General features: G+C 40.4%; 1 long non-coding RNA gene across 1 annotated transcript in view; it reads left to right on the top strand.

The window, feature by feature from the left end:
- LOC307160677 overlaps positions 1 to 17,411 on the top strand; it is a 574,771-nt gene that overhangs the window by 19,979 nt on the left and 537,381 nt on the right. The gene's annotated exons all lie outside the window — the stretch shown is intronic.

Here is a 17,411-nt window from a genome sequence, read left to right on the forward strand (position 1 = left end):
TGTGTGGGAGCTGCACGCGAAAGGCGGTGTTTACCTGTGTGGAATGTGCGTAAGCGTCAATGATGCGGGGTGTTTGCGCCGTTCAAATGGGCAGTTAACCTGATTTTGTTCGTTAATATTTTTTGTTCACTGAAACGAATCGTTCTGAAGCAGTTCGTTTTCTTGTTTAGCTAATGTTCATGTTTTTTTCTTAGCCTGTTTGTGTGTGTACATTTTCACATTCATTTGAATTAAAATTGTGTGTCCTGTTTATCATTACCTATCATTGTAGATCCATTTATTTTTAGATTTTGTATTGATTATTGAACTTATTTACAAACAGGGCTGTACTAACTGTATGAAGCTTTGACGTTTCCTAACTTTTGTGCATGTCTATTCACGTGGTGAGTGCGGTGAAAAAAAAAAATATTTTGATGCAAAATGTTCCTCAAATAGAGGCAGCACCTGTCGAGGCAATCTTTCTTTTGTGCTTGTTTTAAGGGCTATGACGACAGGAATTAAAAGCTTCATTGGAAAAGAGAAGGTTTACATGTACAATAGATATTACATGACGAAAATGACGTTCAGTACGGCCATATGAACGTCAAAGTATGAACGGTCAGAATGACCGCTATGGTCGTTCTAGTAGTTATGGAATTCCGGTAGTTCTAGTGTTAAGTAATTTCAACTTTGGAACTTTTTTTTATTTTTTATGATAGAACCAGTTCTTTAACAGGGGTGGGGCAGGGGGAAATAAAACAGTACTGATGGAATAATGAATACCTTATGCATTCACAGTGATTTGCTGCTCAGGAAGGTTGTGAATGATTATTTAGAGATGTGGAGGTGACAAAAAAGTGTTTTATATCTTAGGAATATAATATCAATTATATTATATCTACTTGTCCATGTTTCCTTGACCGGTTTTTCCTTAGAATGTCCTCTAGATGTCAGTCTTGCATTTGACTTTTGCTGAGAAAAAAATGTAAAAAAGAAAAAGAAAAAGAAAAAGAAAAAAGAAGACTGCCTCAACATAATCATTCAGTGACAAATGCTAATACTAAGGTATAAAGAATTTATCATATGGGTTGATTTGCATATGCATTTTTAAGGTGTCTACTATGTATTAACTAGTAAAGAACAAAATCTTTAGTCATCTAACATGTTTTAACAATAATTTTAAATATCATTAAACACGTCTGTGGAATACGATTCTGAATGATCCAGAACAGATTGTTCTCTTACGAGAGGTTCTCTCGTATTGCGTAAGTTGCTTACGCTACGGGTAAAGTTATCTTTTCTCGAGATATGAAGCCAAAAAATTATCCTTAATTTTTATAATCTTGTCAACGCAGTGCAGCAGCACGCAGACCTAGAGCAGGCTATCTAGCGTGCTCATTGGCTGCCCTGCGGCAACTGCAGCAGCCTACCACTGAGCCTGGCGTGACGTCACGCCCAATGAGGGCGCTTGGTGCCCTCACGCATCACAGCCCGCCAGAAGGGACATGGTTTAGCGTATATCAGGAAGAGCTCGGAGGCTGCTCCCCTGATTTTTGTCTCTTCAGCGAAGCTCTTCGCATCGCTGGACTCTGAGAGAAGCCGCCGCCGTTGAAGCAAGCGACCAGCAAGCAGAGGACAGCGCCTGAGGAAGCCGGTCATCTTCGTCGCCTTCAGCCATCCGTGCCTGCTACGCTATCCGGCGTCATATCCTTTTTCTGCTGTGTGTGTTCGCCGCTGCGACACACATTCTGTCTAAAAGAGAAATTTCCTACGAGGCATTGTTTCAAATGCCTCGCACCTCTCTCCCCGCTCAGTCTCTACCTCTGTTCGAGCCGCGCAAACTGCGCCGTTCACAAGGGATGGCAGAAGCGGACGGTCTGAGCTAGCTTCCTTTACGTTACAAGAAAGCTACCCCGCCCTCGCGCGTCACTCACTGGCGAAAAGAGTGTTTTAGTCCCACCGAGGCCGGACCAACCTCCATTTCTCACATGTTTCTCAGTCCCCTCTTAAGCTCAGGCGACTGGAAATACCAATATTGCAGTAAACGAGTCTGTTATAATACATGCACGCCTGCAAACTAACGCTGACGCGAAACATGATGAAGCTTGCCCCTCTTCCTGCGCTCTCCCCCTCTGTTCGAGCCGCGCAAACGGCGCCGCTCACAAGGGATGTCAGAAGTGGACGGTCACAGGCTAGCTTCCTTTACGTTACAAGCAAGCTACCCCACCCCTCGCGCCTCGTTCGCGCGCGTCACTCACCGGCGAAAGGAGAAAAGAGTGTTTCTAGTACCGCCGAGGCCGGACCAACCTCCATTTCTCACATTTCTCAATCCCCTCCTAAGTTCAGGCGACTGGAAATATCAATACTGCAGTAAATGAGCCTGTTATAGTACATGCACGCCTGCAAACAAACGCTGACACAAAACATGACGACGCTCTCTCATATGCTTGCACTAACCAAAAGCCTATGTGTTTCCCCCTGTGGCTCAGTGGCAAAATCTTAGGCTTTTGCGCCAGAGACCCGTGTTCGATCCTGGCTCTGGCGACAGATAAAAATTATGCTGTTCGCTTCTCCGCGGCCAGCTTTCTTGCATACAGAAAGTGAACCCGCCTCTCGCTCACATTATGGTGCTCGAGTAATTATGAGCGTCTAATCATATGAGCCTTCTAAGCATTTCGCTCTGTCAGTCCCCTTAAAAAGGCGACTACAGATGCGTATTAATAATGTCTGGTTATCCGGCTCACGCCGATGGTGTTATGAGTGTAGAAAATGTGCCCACATCCCAGTGTTCCCCCCTACACACAAGCACGATCTCCCCGGTGTCTCTCACAGAGCTCACTCTCATAAAGCGGGCACGCGCCGCTCGAGTGTTAAGCGTAGGAAATGTGCCCACGATCCCGTGCCCACACCTACCCACTGCCCGCTCTGTCACACGGTTGTCCCGGGGTTCAGATCCTCTAAAGCTCCCAAACACTGGCCGTGTTGCGAACGTAAGCCCTGTGCCCGCTCACGAGCGCGCACACTTACCAATAAACACGCTACCCCCGACGCCACTCTCGCGTCACGGGTTTCTCGCCACAAAATGTTCTTTTACAGCCGTTATTTCCTTGTTCCCAAGAAGGACGGAGCTCTCAGACCCATCTTAGATCTGAGATATTTGAACAAAGCTCTCATGAGACGACCGTTCAAAATGATCACAACCAGACAAATCCTCGCGCAAATTCGCTCGTGGGACTGGTTTATTTCTCTGATCTGAAAGATGCTTTTTTTTTAGATTCAAATTATACCCCGTCACAGGCCATTCTTGAGATTCGCCTTCGACGGTCAGGTATATCAATACACCGTCCTGCCGTTCAGCCTGTCTTTAGCACCCCGTACATTCACAAAGTGCATGGACGCGGCCCTCGCTCCCCTGAGAAGACAGGGTATGCGGATCTTGAACTATCTGGTCGACTGGCTGATACTAGCGCAGTCAGAGACAGAGCTTATGTCTCACAGAACAGCGCTTCTCAGCCATCTGGAAAGCCTGGGTCTCTCAGTCAACTGGACCAAGAGCTCATTACTGCCCCGTCAGTCAATTCAAGACAACGGCTCTATGCATCTAAATGGTCTGTGTTTAATAAATGGTGCACCGTCAAAAATTTAGACCCACAAACGTGTGGGGTCTCGTGGGTGCTTTGCTTCCTTCAAGAGCTGCTGGACATGGGCAGGTTCCCCTCCACGCTCAAAGTGTATGTTGCGGCCATTTCAGCGTTCGCTGACTCGACGCATGACCGCGCATTAGGAAGGAACGAGTTCATCATCCGCTTCCTCAGAGGAGCCAGGAGGATGAATCCTCCGCGGCCCCCGTCGGTTCCTATTTGGGATCTGTCTCTGGTCCTGGAGGCCTTGAAAGCGCATCCCTTCGAACCTATAGAAACTGTGGATTTGAAATACCTCACGCTCAAAACCATTTTTCTGATAGCTCTGTCGTCAGTCAAACGTGTGGGTGACTTACACGCGTTATCAGTTAACGCTGCATGCCTCGAGTTCGGACCTAATGACTCAAAAGTCATTCTCAAACCGAGGCACGTTTACGTCCCCAAAGTGATGGGCACTCCTTTCAGAGCGCAGGTCATTTCTCTCTCAGCCTTGCCGGCATCCGGCAGCGAGGTCGATAATAACCTCCTCTGCCCTGTCAGAGCACTGAGAAATTACATCACGTGCTCCGCCGCTGTCAGGCGTTCGGAGCAGCTTTCATTTCGTGTGGTGGGCGCACCAAGGGTCTCGCCGCCTCGAAACACAGTCTGTCCAGATGGATAGTGGACGCTATTGTGGCTGCGTACGCGTCTAAAAACCTGCAGTGCCCTTTGGGCATCAGAGCTCACTCCACTAGAGGCATGGCCTCATCGTGGGCTTGGTCCAGCGGGATTTCTATTCATGACATTTGTACGGCGGCAGGCTGGGCCTCCCCCTCTACATTTGTTAGGTTTTACAACCTGGAAGTTCCCGCCCTGCAGGCTAAACTTTTATCAGTCTAATGGTGCGTTCTATTATTGTCAACGAACCGACTCGGACCTCGGATATGACGTCACTTCCACACTTCAAGCGTTCTGGTATGTTTTGCGCGTCCGAGTCGGAGAAAAACATGGACGCCACCCGGAAAGCTGTTGCTATGGTAGCACTGGCCGAGTACCAGGCGCTCCAAAATAAGTATGTGCTTACTAGTTTAACTTCTGTTAGCAACGCTAGCCACGTTAGTAACACCCGTTTGAAACAAGGCTTCATTCAATATTGCACTCACAACAAGACCGATTCCCATACCCACAGGCAGTGATACGGACACAGTAAGGTATTGCAGTAATACGACGAGTGATTAAAATTTAAACAACGTCATTTAAACAACCAAAGCGGTACAAAAACAATGAAAACAAGTAACACAGGGCGCAGCCATCTTGGATTCCGTATCGGAATTCTTGCTCGGTGTCCTCACGGTTGTCCAAACTTCCGAGCGGCAAAATCTGAGGAAAGGGGGCGTGTTGGTGCGTGTTGCTAGGCAACGTCTGTCTTCCTAGTCGGAACTCCGACACGGATAAATAATAGAACGCAGCATCAGTCGTGTGTATGCCCTGCCCACAATTTTAGTGCGCGGGCTACTTCTACTTGATTTAGCTCTCCTGGTTGAGCTGCACTATAAGGGTTGTGTCAGTTTCAGTACAGACCGGCTGGGCCGCTCTGCACTCCCTACTGTGTGCTTATGTACATGCGCTAGCCACTCTGTTGGTCGCCTGTTTCCCACTCATCGTGTTCCCTGGGCTTTCCTTGGGACTCATACAGTGGATGCTGGGCGCGCACGGCGTTGACAAGGGGGTTCCCGTAGCGTAAGCAACTTACGCAATACGAGAGAACCTCTCGTAAGAAAACGTAATCGGTTACCTAATGTAGCCAATTACGGCTTCTTCTGTTCTCTCTAGAAGAGGGAACGAGTATTGCGTAACCCGCCGTGCTCGCCACGCCACGAGCTCATTTCGCTTCAGTCGACGAAAACCAGGGGAGCAGCCTCCGAGCCCTTCCTGATATGCGCTAAACCACGCCCCTTCTGGCAGGCTGTGACGCTGCGACCTCATTGGGCGTGACGTCACGCCAGGCTCAGTGGTAGGCTGCTGCAGTTGCCGCAGGGCAGCCAATGAGCACGCTAGATAGCCTGCTCTAGGTCTGCGTGCTGCTGCACTGCGTTGACAAGATTATAAAAATTAAGGATAATTTTTTGGCTTCATATCTCGAGAAAATATGACTTTACCCATAGCGTAAGCAACTTACGCAATACTCGTTCCCTCTTCTAGAGAGAACAGAGGTTACATTAGGTAACCGATTACGTTTCTGAACAATCACTACTCCATCAGAGAACCAATCTTTTTTTTTTCTTTTTTTTTATAACAGGTGTTACTCATGATCTGTCCCATTTAGAAAACAAATGACAGATTATTCTAGTAGTGACTATGACATAATTACCAATTCCCTTCTTTGTTCTCATGGTATAGCTGTAAATAACACCTGGCTCTAACCACAGTGACAGTGACTAAAGTTAACTTTACACAACTTTTGGCTAAAAATAATAATAATAATAACAAAATGTTGTTAATGAAAGAGTGGGAAAAAAATATTTAAACCATGCCTTTACCAATACACTGTGCTCTGGCTTCTGTGGCATGTGTATGGTGTGGAAAAGTTTGTCTCAACAAATGAAACTTTTTTTTTATTTATTTTTTTATCATGGATTATTCAAAACGTCATCATTCAAAATTAATTTTGAATAATAATCAAATAAATTTCATCATCAGAATGTTTTATTTCTAGTTAGATTGATGATGCTGATATGGTTTATTTATAATTGTGTAAGCACACACACGGCTGTGTGTGTTTGGTTAACCCCCTGAGGTCGGCTATCGCGCTGGCGCGATAGGCTCGTTTTTTTCCGTATGAGTGCAAAAAAAAAATAAAAAAAAAAGATTAATTTTTATCTTATATGCTTGTGTTATACATCAATCGACCCTGTTTAGTGTGTATTTTTTTTGTGTATGCTCATAATAAAAACAAAGTGTTGTGCTTTTCGCCAAATAAAGAAAAATAAACATGATGCGAGTTCTGCCTACTCTCCGTCAGTGAAGTCAATTCTGAAACGCGTCAGAAAATGAACTGTAACTCAGCGAATACTCAGTCAAACAGGCATACAGTCACACAGGCATGAAGCTTGAATTCTCTTCTTTCAAATGAAGTATTTTTTATATAAAACAAATATTCACAGTTTATATAATATGTATGTAAAGAGAGAGATGTCAGTCGTTCTCATCTCAGCTAATTAAGTTTTAATGTGACTCCGCCTACGGAGACCGCGCTATTCAAACGCAAATGTGAGGCGATCCATACAAACCTGTGAAACGCCCACATCCGCTGGATAAGGCCGGTGAAACACTGGATGCGTGGCGTTGTCTCAGCTGCGTGGCGTGTCCGTTTTTATTTCGGCTCCCATGTTAACAGTTTAGAGTTTGCACACTGCCTGTGTGAGACGCGCGTCTCAGGCGCGGCACGAGCCGCGTGGAAAACGCGTGCATTCTAGAAATAGAACCGACGCCTATTTTTCACGCGACACGCAAGCGTCTTGGAAGCGTTTCCATGCAAAATTGAATAGGAAAATCTGTTTATTTGTCATTTTGATACGAATACATATTAATAAATGTCCTTTTGATGTTTAAAAGTGTCTAGGTTTTGACATAAATGCAAATATAAATGTAATTTTACAAAATATGATCGATTTTCAAATACTGCTGTATTGAATGAACAGCTTTTAGCAAACTCTATTGCTATACTGAGATGAGGAATATATACTGTATGTGTTTTGTCAAAAATAAAGTCATCAACTAACTAATGAATCCTTTACTGTAAAGATTTCATACGGAAAAAAACGAGCCTATCGCGCCGGCGCGATAGCCGACCCCAGGGGGTTAATGGAGTTTGGGTTCCTTGCCACTGTCGACTCTGGCTTGCTTAGTTGGGGACACTTAATATTCAACAATATTATTGATCTGACTGTACTGACGCTGTTGTATGAGAACTGAACTGAGCTGGACGATGACAAAACATTTTTTGCAGAACTGCTGTAGGCTATAGATGAAATGAACTAATTTAATAATTGATGAATTGAACAGAACTGAATCAACACTGAAATGCATAATTTTCCTTATTACTGTAAAGCTGTTTGAAACAGTCTGTATTGAATACAAGGCTGGATTAGTACCCCCAGGGGCCCCTGGGCACTGAAGCCCCTGGGCACTGAAGCTCTGTTTGAATTTTCCTTGCTTTTATTTTGTGATTATGTTTATTCCTCTCTATGTAAAGCACTTTGAATTGCCATAGTGTATGAAATGTGCCATATAAATAAACTTGCCTTGCCTTGCCTATTAGCGATCTCCTCACTGCTCAGGAGTTCATTTAATTTAATTGCTCATAATCCTACATATGTACATGATTGTATGCTCATTAGAGTTAAGTCCCCCTGTAGCCAATAATTTTATCCTTTAAAGGGGTCATATAATGGTACATGCACTTTTACAAGTTGATTGTACTGAAATGTGTGTTGGCAGTGCCTGTACACAACCATCATAAAATGATAAAAATCCATCCAGTGTTTTTTTTTTTTTATCTTCTTATATGTTTCCTCCTGTCTCAAATCAAGCTGTTCGATATTGTGACGTCACAAAATCGACGCCCCTCCCACGATGGCTGATTGACAGCGGCGTTTCAAACACAGACCCGCCCTCGCGCCCTCGTGAGCGAGCTGTCAATCATAGCACGCGCCGACCGGCGCTTTCATTGTTGATAGCTGGAGCACTGAGTAGAATGGCGTCTAACGATTGTGGTGTTCTGTTCTTGGGTGTAATAACGAACACAGCAGTCATGTTGATGATGTTTCTAAATCCGTACAGCTGAAGACGCAGTGGCCGAGTTTGTATTCGAAGGGAATATTCCCCACGATCAACGTCAATGCTGTCATTTTTGCGCGAATCATTTCACACACCAGACTGCTTTACAAACGAGGGTCAGTATAAAGCTGGATTTGCTAAGAAGCTGCTCCTGAAAAAAGGATCAGTACCAACTATTCGTGTTCCTGCTGAACCTCCAGAAGAACAAGTGAGTGTAACGTTTTATTGACCTTTATATTAATCTTTATATTAATCTTTGCAAATAGCTTGCACGCTTCACGATGAATGTGGCTATTTTTACACTCATGGTACATTATGGCATGTTTTCTATGTACGACGTTATCAATATAATTCATAATCCCACGTTTATAATGAACGATGCGTTATGGTTATTGTCAGAGAATGTCCGTAGACGGGCTCTGGTTATTGTGTTATTGTGTTGTCCGCACAGAACAGAGGGGCGGGGTGAGCAAAGCTCATTATCATTTAAAGACACATGCACTGAAACGGCGTGCTGAAAACAGAGCTGTTTTTGACCAGGTAAAATGAGTGTTTTCTTACAATACTAATGAGAATTTTTAATTAAAGTATATTACAAACTTTTAATTTAGACCCTAAAGAATCATATTAGCTTGTACAAAAATGACATTATATGACCCCTTTAACCCTCTGGGGTCGACAAACGCGCCCGCGCGTTTTGCTAGATTTTCGTCACATTGTAGCACAATAAACTTAAATTACTCCGTCATTTATGGTCATACAGAAAAAAGAAATATAAAAAAAGAATCTGTGATATTTCTACTTTTGTATGTGTCCACTTACAATCAAATCAAAACATTGTGCTTTTGTCAAATAAAGAAAATAAACAGGGTGTGCTTTCTGCCTCCCCGTCGCGGTGAACTTTTTTTTCTTGAGCACGTCTATAAACTGAAACCAAACTCAGCTAATACTTGTCACACATTTATGAGCCATATACGTTTATAAACATTTAAGTGTCAATTTGACCACGCCCACACGCGCAAAAGAGATTCACATGCAAATCTCCACATGGAACGCGAACGCGCTCGATACCTCAAAAACAAAGCACGAAAAAACTTCACAAGTCTCTGCTTTTCGTCGAGTTTGAAAGACGCGCCGTGAGCTTACATTGGATTTACCTCAGAAGAAGAAGAACGCGATTTGAAGACAAGAAATATGTAAGGTAAGAAATTCTTACATATTAGTTTATTGTTGCATAAATTTCACATTGCAGTTGAACTGTTGCTAGATATATGGTGAATATTATAATATTTAGACCCGTGTTTACTGTTACTGTGTTTGTGGATATCTGCTCAAACGTAGACATGTACAGTATATGGTAACCGTAATGTTTCATATTTTGGAACGCGATCGCGTTTGAAAAGCAAAACGCACCAAACGGCTTCATGTTTTTACTATTATCTCATTTCATATCATCATAACGAATGGAAACATTTGAAGTAACATATGATAATCAATATATTTTTCTCTAGCTTAGTTGTTACTGAAATCTTTTGGAAGATTTATAGGCTGCTATAGGTTATTGTTATTATTATTTTATGCAGCACTGCGCATAGCCTATGCCTACAAGGCACAACAAACCTGGTGTTCATTATATTATATATTGTTGGAAACATTTGTGTGTGTGTGTGTGTGTATTCTGTGAATTTTAAAAAGCAATTTTAACCAGAAAAATCTCAAATTTATTCCCAAAATCGTGCAGGCCTTTCTCTTGATAACAGTATGCTCACTTTATTTTTTTTCTTTCAGGGCCCAGATGCCACTGAGTCCTGCTGACTTCAACATTCACATGAGTCTCTGTACATGAACATGGTAAAGTGAAAATCAAACACCTTGGAAATGAAATGTATGTACAATGTTTTTAGGAATGGCACAAAGGTCTCTGTCTGTGGATCATTGTTTTCAATAAGTGCTTTTTTGTCATTTGTTTTGTATCTTTGTGTAACCCAGTGTAATAATTTACAAGTTTTTTTTATACATATTTATATTTCATGTGCATTTTATAAATGTATATGTTTGTGAATAAGTTCTATGTTAATTAAGTTGATTTTTATTATTTTTGTATTTTGATATTTCTATTGTTTATCCAATCGAATTCACTTGTCCATGTTGGGTGTCCAATCAATGCTCTAGATTAAGGTGAAGGGGGCGGGAAGAATTGAGGGCAAAGTTGAACGTGGAAGAATCGAGAGAGCACGAGGAAGAATCGGGAGAGCACGAGAGAGAAGAGCGTGCGCTCATCTGGTGTGATATTGTTTCACAAAATATATAGTATAACTAATGCTATAATGTGTTTCAATAGTTAATGTAGTTAGTGTGTTATCAAAACGAGAACAGAAACTTATACTACAGAGACGGTTGGCGAGTCGTCAGCATGAGGATTCGTGGCAGTTTCAGATGAGGATGAGTCCAGATGACTTGAGTTAAAGTGAGTGCTCGGAATTCCGGTGGCCTTATAAGGAAATCGCCGCGATCGTGGGGTTGACGGACATCTAACGTCGTGAGGTGAAACACGCTCTTCTGATTGGGGATATTAAGGTATTTTTTTTTTGTTTGTTGCTCATTGTTGAGTGAAGCGGTCTTTTGTTGATTTGTTGACCACAACGTACCCCAGCATCAAACAGGCCTGCAACGTGACAATGAAAGACTTACCGATTGAAGGTTAAGTGTGAGCTCATATTGCCGGCTTAGTATTTGGTTAACCCTCTGGGGACCAAGGTGTTTTTGGGGCCCTTGAGATGTTCTGACATGCCTTGACATTTGTGGTTTTTTCAGTTATTTATAAACATGTTAATGGCTAAGGTGTAAATTCACTCTATATAGCACAAACAGGGCTACCATAATATGCGAGCAACGTGTATGTAGATGTTTGTATTTTTAAGAGAATAATGTTTATGCGTGGTTATTGGAAAAAATAAAAATGAAAGTTGCTGAATTAAGACCACAAAACACATATTAAATATGTGTCCACAAGACTTTTGACTAATGGATGTTGTCCCTTTGAGTTCTAGCTTCAAAATTATGTGAAAATAGTCTTGCTTTATCGTTCACAAAAAAAAAATACATTGATTTAAATGGTGTAAAACAGGTTTTGCTTGGAAAGCCATTATGCGAGGGGGGCGTGGAGGAGGAGTAGTTTGTCCCACCCACTCTGCATAATGACTCTGCCTAATGCCCATTCATTCAGGTGTGACACTGACTGAGCCACAATGCAAGGACAAAAGATGTATTTAGAAGAAGACTTATATTGACCATTTAAGATTTCGCTTACATCTCTCTTGTAAATATGTTTTGCTATTTTATTAAAAATGTTACAATTACAACAATAATTACAATTTCAACAATATTTCAAGTGTACTCTTTCTTTGTAAAAAAAAAAAAAAAAAAGATTATAGGCCTACATTTTATCATATGTATTCATTAGTTTGAATATAGCCAACATTGGAACATCTAACATCTTAGTCTATGAATATTTTTGACAAAAATAGTATATATATATATATATATATATTATATATATATATATATATATATATTATATTATATATTATATATATATATATATAACGTTAGATATGAGCAGAAATTGCTAAACAAAAGCTTTTTTGATGTGGCGGTATATTCTACAGTAGCCTAAAAACTGTACCCTAGTCTAGTCAACAAAATGTTGTCTTTCATACTTCGCCTGACTGTAATGTTGTTTTTATGAAATATTAGGGCATATAAATGCTAATTTGCAGTTTAATACGTTGCTTATACAAATACATTTTATTTCAACATATTCCAGTCGATTTTTACTCATCTCAGTAGGCTATAGCAAAGCAGTTTATTATTTTACACACAGACGCGCGATTCATATTTAGGCTAAACAGTCTTTACAAATATGTCCCCTTCATTCATCTCACAGAAAGGCGAGTCATATTATAGAAATGGGATTCATCTTTTTGCGGTTTACATAGGCCTACACTAACGTTATTCCATAACGTTATTCCACACGTGAGAAAAGAAAACAGCCTACCTCACTCCTCAGCGGAATCTGCTCCTCATTTCAGGAGATATTGCTCCTCATCAGCACTGTTCTGAGGAATCGTTTCTCCATAAGGTAGGCTATAATGTCTCACTCGCGAGGAGTCGCGACGCGCTTTGTTTACAGCTGATGTGGGCGTTTCACAGCTCTGAAATGGTTCTCAGAATTTGCGTTTGAATAGCATGCGCTCTCCGGGGCGTGGTCACATTACTGTGAATCATCTCGTAATGAGGTCGACTGGAGTCGCTCTCTTTTTATACAGATTACAGAAGCTGAGAATATTTGTTTTTTATATAAATGACTTCATTTAAAAGATGCGATCTCAAGCTTTATGCCCGTGGGTCTGTTTGCCTGTTTGACTGAATTTTCGCGGAGTTATAGATCATTTTCGAACGCGTTTCAAATGGGAGTTTACTGACAGAGAGAAGGCAGAAATCGCATCATGTTAATTTTTCTTTATTTGTCAAAAAGCAAAACACTTTATTTTTATTGTGAGTATACAGAAAAAAAATAGACACTGAACAGGATCGATTGATGTATTACACGAAAATGAAAGATCAAAATTAACAGAGCATTTAGTGTTTATTTTCATTGCTAAAAAAAAAAAACGAGCAAAACGCGCGGGCGCGTTTTTGGTCCCCAGAGGGTTAAAGAGTATTTTGAATTTGAGTGAGAGTTTGGGGACTCAAGTTTGAAGTATACCTAAAAAGAGGGAAACAAATAACTATTTACAAAAATGTGAATATGTGAAATGTGTATTTGATTTATTTTTTTGATTAATCTCTGTGAATTGTTGAAATTCCTATTGCTTATTTACATAGGCCTAACTGTTATTTTATTTTACATTTTGAACAAATCCTGAAACTTGATCCTTTTACATTTTTTCAGTAAATTGTTATTTAACTTACAGTAAACTTGAGTGTTTTCAATTTATTATTATTTGAGGTAAAAAAAAAGGGATATAAATATACATTGAGATTTATTTATTTTTGGTAAAACAATTACTTTATTAACAGAAGGTAAATTCTAAAATTCTAATTCATAATTGTTTATGTGATTTTTATTTTAAAGTTTAAGGGACCCAAGGAGTTAAGTAACAAACACAGTTACACAGAATAAGTTGAAGTGAGTAAATAGGCACACATAGCTCACAATAGTTGATAAAACAAAGTTTATTCATACGAACTCAGAGCGCTCCATTATCTAACCATGTAGGAAAGGGTTGAAAGCGCTACATTTGGATTATGTTGTGTTGTAAATAAATCCAAACAATCAAAAAGCGATTCTTTTTTAAATATCCTCATTCTTTGTGCAAGGTTGCTCAGAATGATAGGGCCTGATGGCTCCTAATAGGGCCGTTAGGGGAGGGTCTTTGTCTTTCTCAGGTGTGAAAAGCTTACATATTAATGACGTGATCACACCTCCCGCATAGCGCTTTCTCACACAAAACACGTCGTACAAATTTTAAATCAATATATTGTCTTATCTGAATGAGCAGTCAGGGTGATTTTCACATAGTTTTGGAGCAAATATTCTAGGCTACGTGATACAATTTTCAAAAGTCTTGTGAAGAAATAATCAGTATGGGTTTCATGGCCTTATTTCAGTGAGAATTTTTGTATTTTCACAAACCACGCATAAATGTCATTATCTCAAAACTACAAACTTTTACATACATGCTGCTGATATATTATTGTAGCACAGTTTGTGCTGAATACAGTGTAATTAGACTTTAGCCATGAAAATGTCACAAGTAACAGAAATAACCACAAATGTCAGAGCATGTCAGAACACCTCCAGGACCCAGAAAACAGCTCAGACCCCAGAGGGTTAAGGATAGTGGCGAAGATGGTAAGAATGAACAGCATGTAGACAAGCCTTCCATTTTGTGAACTCCTGACACTAAGATGTTTTAACTCTGCTTTAATCATTTTGTTTTTCACACTATGCAATCTATAATAATAATGAGTTACATTACATTCTTTTTGCCCTATCCATTAAATCCTAGTTCCCTCAGCTCAGCCACTCATTCCTGTTCCTGTTCTCCTGCCTGGGCATGACCACGACATGAGTAACTGGAACTGTTCTCAACACCAGAAGCTGTGGATGAGGATAGAGCTTCAGGATCTCGGGCTGTGGCCTGGGTCTCGCTCAGTGCGTAATCCAGGAAACACAATTTCACTGTGGCGTCTTCCTCCACAACCTGAGCTTGTCGATACGGTGGCTGCGCTACGCAGAGATTGGCATGGGGTACTTTCCATAAGATCATCTCTCAATGCAAATCAAACTAGCTATTAGGCTAACTGAAATAAAACCATGCCAATCTCTAGGTATGGTGAAGGCTATGTGATGATGTGGGGCTATTTTAATTCCAAAGGCCAAGGGAACTTTATCAGGATGCATAGTATCCTAAAAAAAATAATAAAAAAAAAATACTTAAAAATAAAAATCTGCCTGTCTCTATGGGAATTTAACATAGGGGTGTCCAAACGTATGCACCCTGTATTTTAAGGAAGAACATTTATTTATTTACGATACATTATTCATTCACAAAGAAAATTGGTGTCCTTAAAGGTTGGATTTTTCCTAATTTTTAAAATTAAGGCATTAAGTTCAGTTTCCAAAAGATGATTTTTTATTCCTCTTTTTAGTCAACTTTAGTATGGGTGTCTAAACTTATGCATAGCACTGTATTTAATTGATGAGTTGTCAATACAATATATAACAAACAAAATATAGGGTGTGATTTTACCTTTGAATTCAGCATATTGACTCAAAATGATAACTGCAAATGCGCCTTTCACTGCCTGGAGTCCAGTTGTTTCTAGAAATTACAGTGATCCATTTGCTTCTCTGTTCTGTAGCTTTCGTCAGTCTGTAAAAATTTACCTCAGATTTGTCAAATCAAGATGTACAGTCAACCGCAAAGCTCTGAAAACAAATACTGCCACTCAGTCTTTTTGCCACTCAGTGGGCGTGGCCGCAGTCACTTGGGCCGACGGTGACGTCACGCACCCTCTATGTGCTAATTAGCCCCACAACCTAATTTTCCATATCAACAAATTCTCAGCAATGGTGTTGACTTATGAATTTGCACATGGTTTGTCTTAAAGCACATTAAAAACATCACATAGAAATATAAACAATAATAAAAACTTGATTTTCACCACAGGGGGACTTCAAGAAGTTGGTGCATTCAGAATTCCAAGACTAAGCAGAAAGAAATGGTGACATCAATATATTTTAAAGCTACAAATCGCCTGTCTATGTGGAAAGCTCCAGCTCACGAACTTGAGGAGAGACTTCTGAGACACCTGTAGCCCTAAAGTCTCGAATTAAAGTCTCGAAACATATGAGAAACTGTTTGCGGAATTTTTTCTAAAATTAATTCCACACTATCAACTGTTGTGATGGACGTCTCAACTATTAAACAAATTATGACAGAGTAGAAAGAACAGTGATGGCTATCCAGTAGAGACTGAAGGAAGCTAGACACAGGCGGGGAGATTGAGAGAGTGCAATGGCAACTGACACCCATGCCAAACCCTGATCCCCCCAGACCAGGGGCCTCATTTATAAAACTGTGCGTAGGAACCTTACTAAAAGTGTACGTGCGCCCGAAAGCCAAAAATGGCGTACGCAAAAAAATATTCAGACTTATAAAACCGTGCGTACGCCAGAACCTGCGCAGAATTCACTTTATAAATCCCAGTCAGCGGAAGATTGTGCGTACATGCGTCTCCACCCGAAATAACCATATATGGAGCTTACAACGCCTAGTTTTACTATGCAGATCCTCATCTACATATCATTTGCATATGATTATTCATCCACGTGATAACTTAAACGTTATCACGTGGATGAATAATCATATGCAAATGATATAAACGGTACAAGAAACATTACATTAATACAAATCAAGTAGTTGTCTATCCTTGCTTTGTTTTTGAATAGCCTACATAAATCAAATAGTGTAAAATACATTTCAGAGAAAGTTTTTCTCAATCTTTTCCACTTGCCGAATTGTATTTTTAATTGATTTATATTTTTAATGGAAACAGATAGGCCTTGGGCATTATTTGCACGAAACTATTTTCTCAGACAATCTGGTATTATCATGATAAGCAATTATCTCTGTGGTTAAAACATTAAAGCACGCCACAGGAAAAGTGTTCAAAAACAATCGCATCCACAACAAATATTTCTAATGATTGAATTTAAAAAAAATGTTGTAACTTCAGTAATGATTTCATGTTTAAGTGTTTAAATCCATTAATTTGAATGGCATATTTAATATAAATGTTTATATCAGAAGTATTTTATTTATTTAAACTGGTATTTGCGTCAGTTTCACTAAACGGCTCAACACGCTCGCTGCCGCGGACATTTAAGAAGGAATGGATATTTGCTTCAAGTGACAGGCTTGGTGATTGAAATTGTATTTGTATAATCTTTCTGTATATGTTTAATTTTCTTTAGATTTTCTGTATAAAAGTGACCAAAAATACATTTAACTCCAGCTCACCATCGGTGTCGCCAAAGTGCTCCATCTCCAAAACGTTCGTACGCATGGGTCAGAGTTTGCGTGCAGGTGCGCAAATTTTCCCGTCAAGTTTTTCTTTATAAATCCCACCTTTTGCGCAGGAACTGGCGTACGCATGTTTTCAGCCCCGTTTTGTGCGTACGCAAGCTTTATAAATGAGGCCCCAGGTTTGATCCACTTTTTAAGGCAATCCAGGAGAGATAAGGTGATCAATGTTGCAAAAGGGAAGCAGGGAATTGGTTGGGAGGATTTTCATCTCTCCTTGTTTCTAGACATGTTGAAAGAACTCGCTGCACTGAGAAAGCCATTCACCCCAGGAAACGGAAACTTTGGGACCCTGACGTAAGATATTCAATCACTTTCC

This window comes from Squalius cephalus (genome assembly GCF_949319135.1).
Source record: "Squalius cephalus genome assembly, chromosome: 6".
Lineage (NCBI taxonomy): Eukaryota > Metazoa > Chordata > Actinopteri > Cypriniformes > Leuciscidae > Squalius > Squalius cephalus.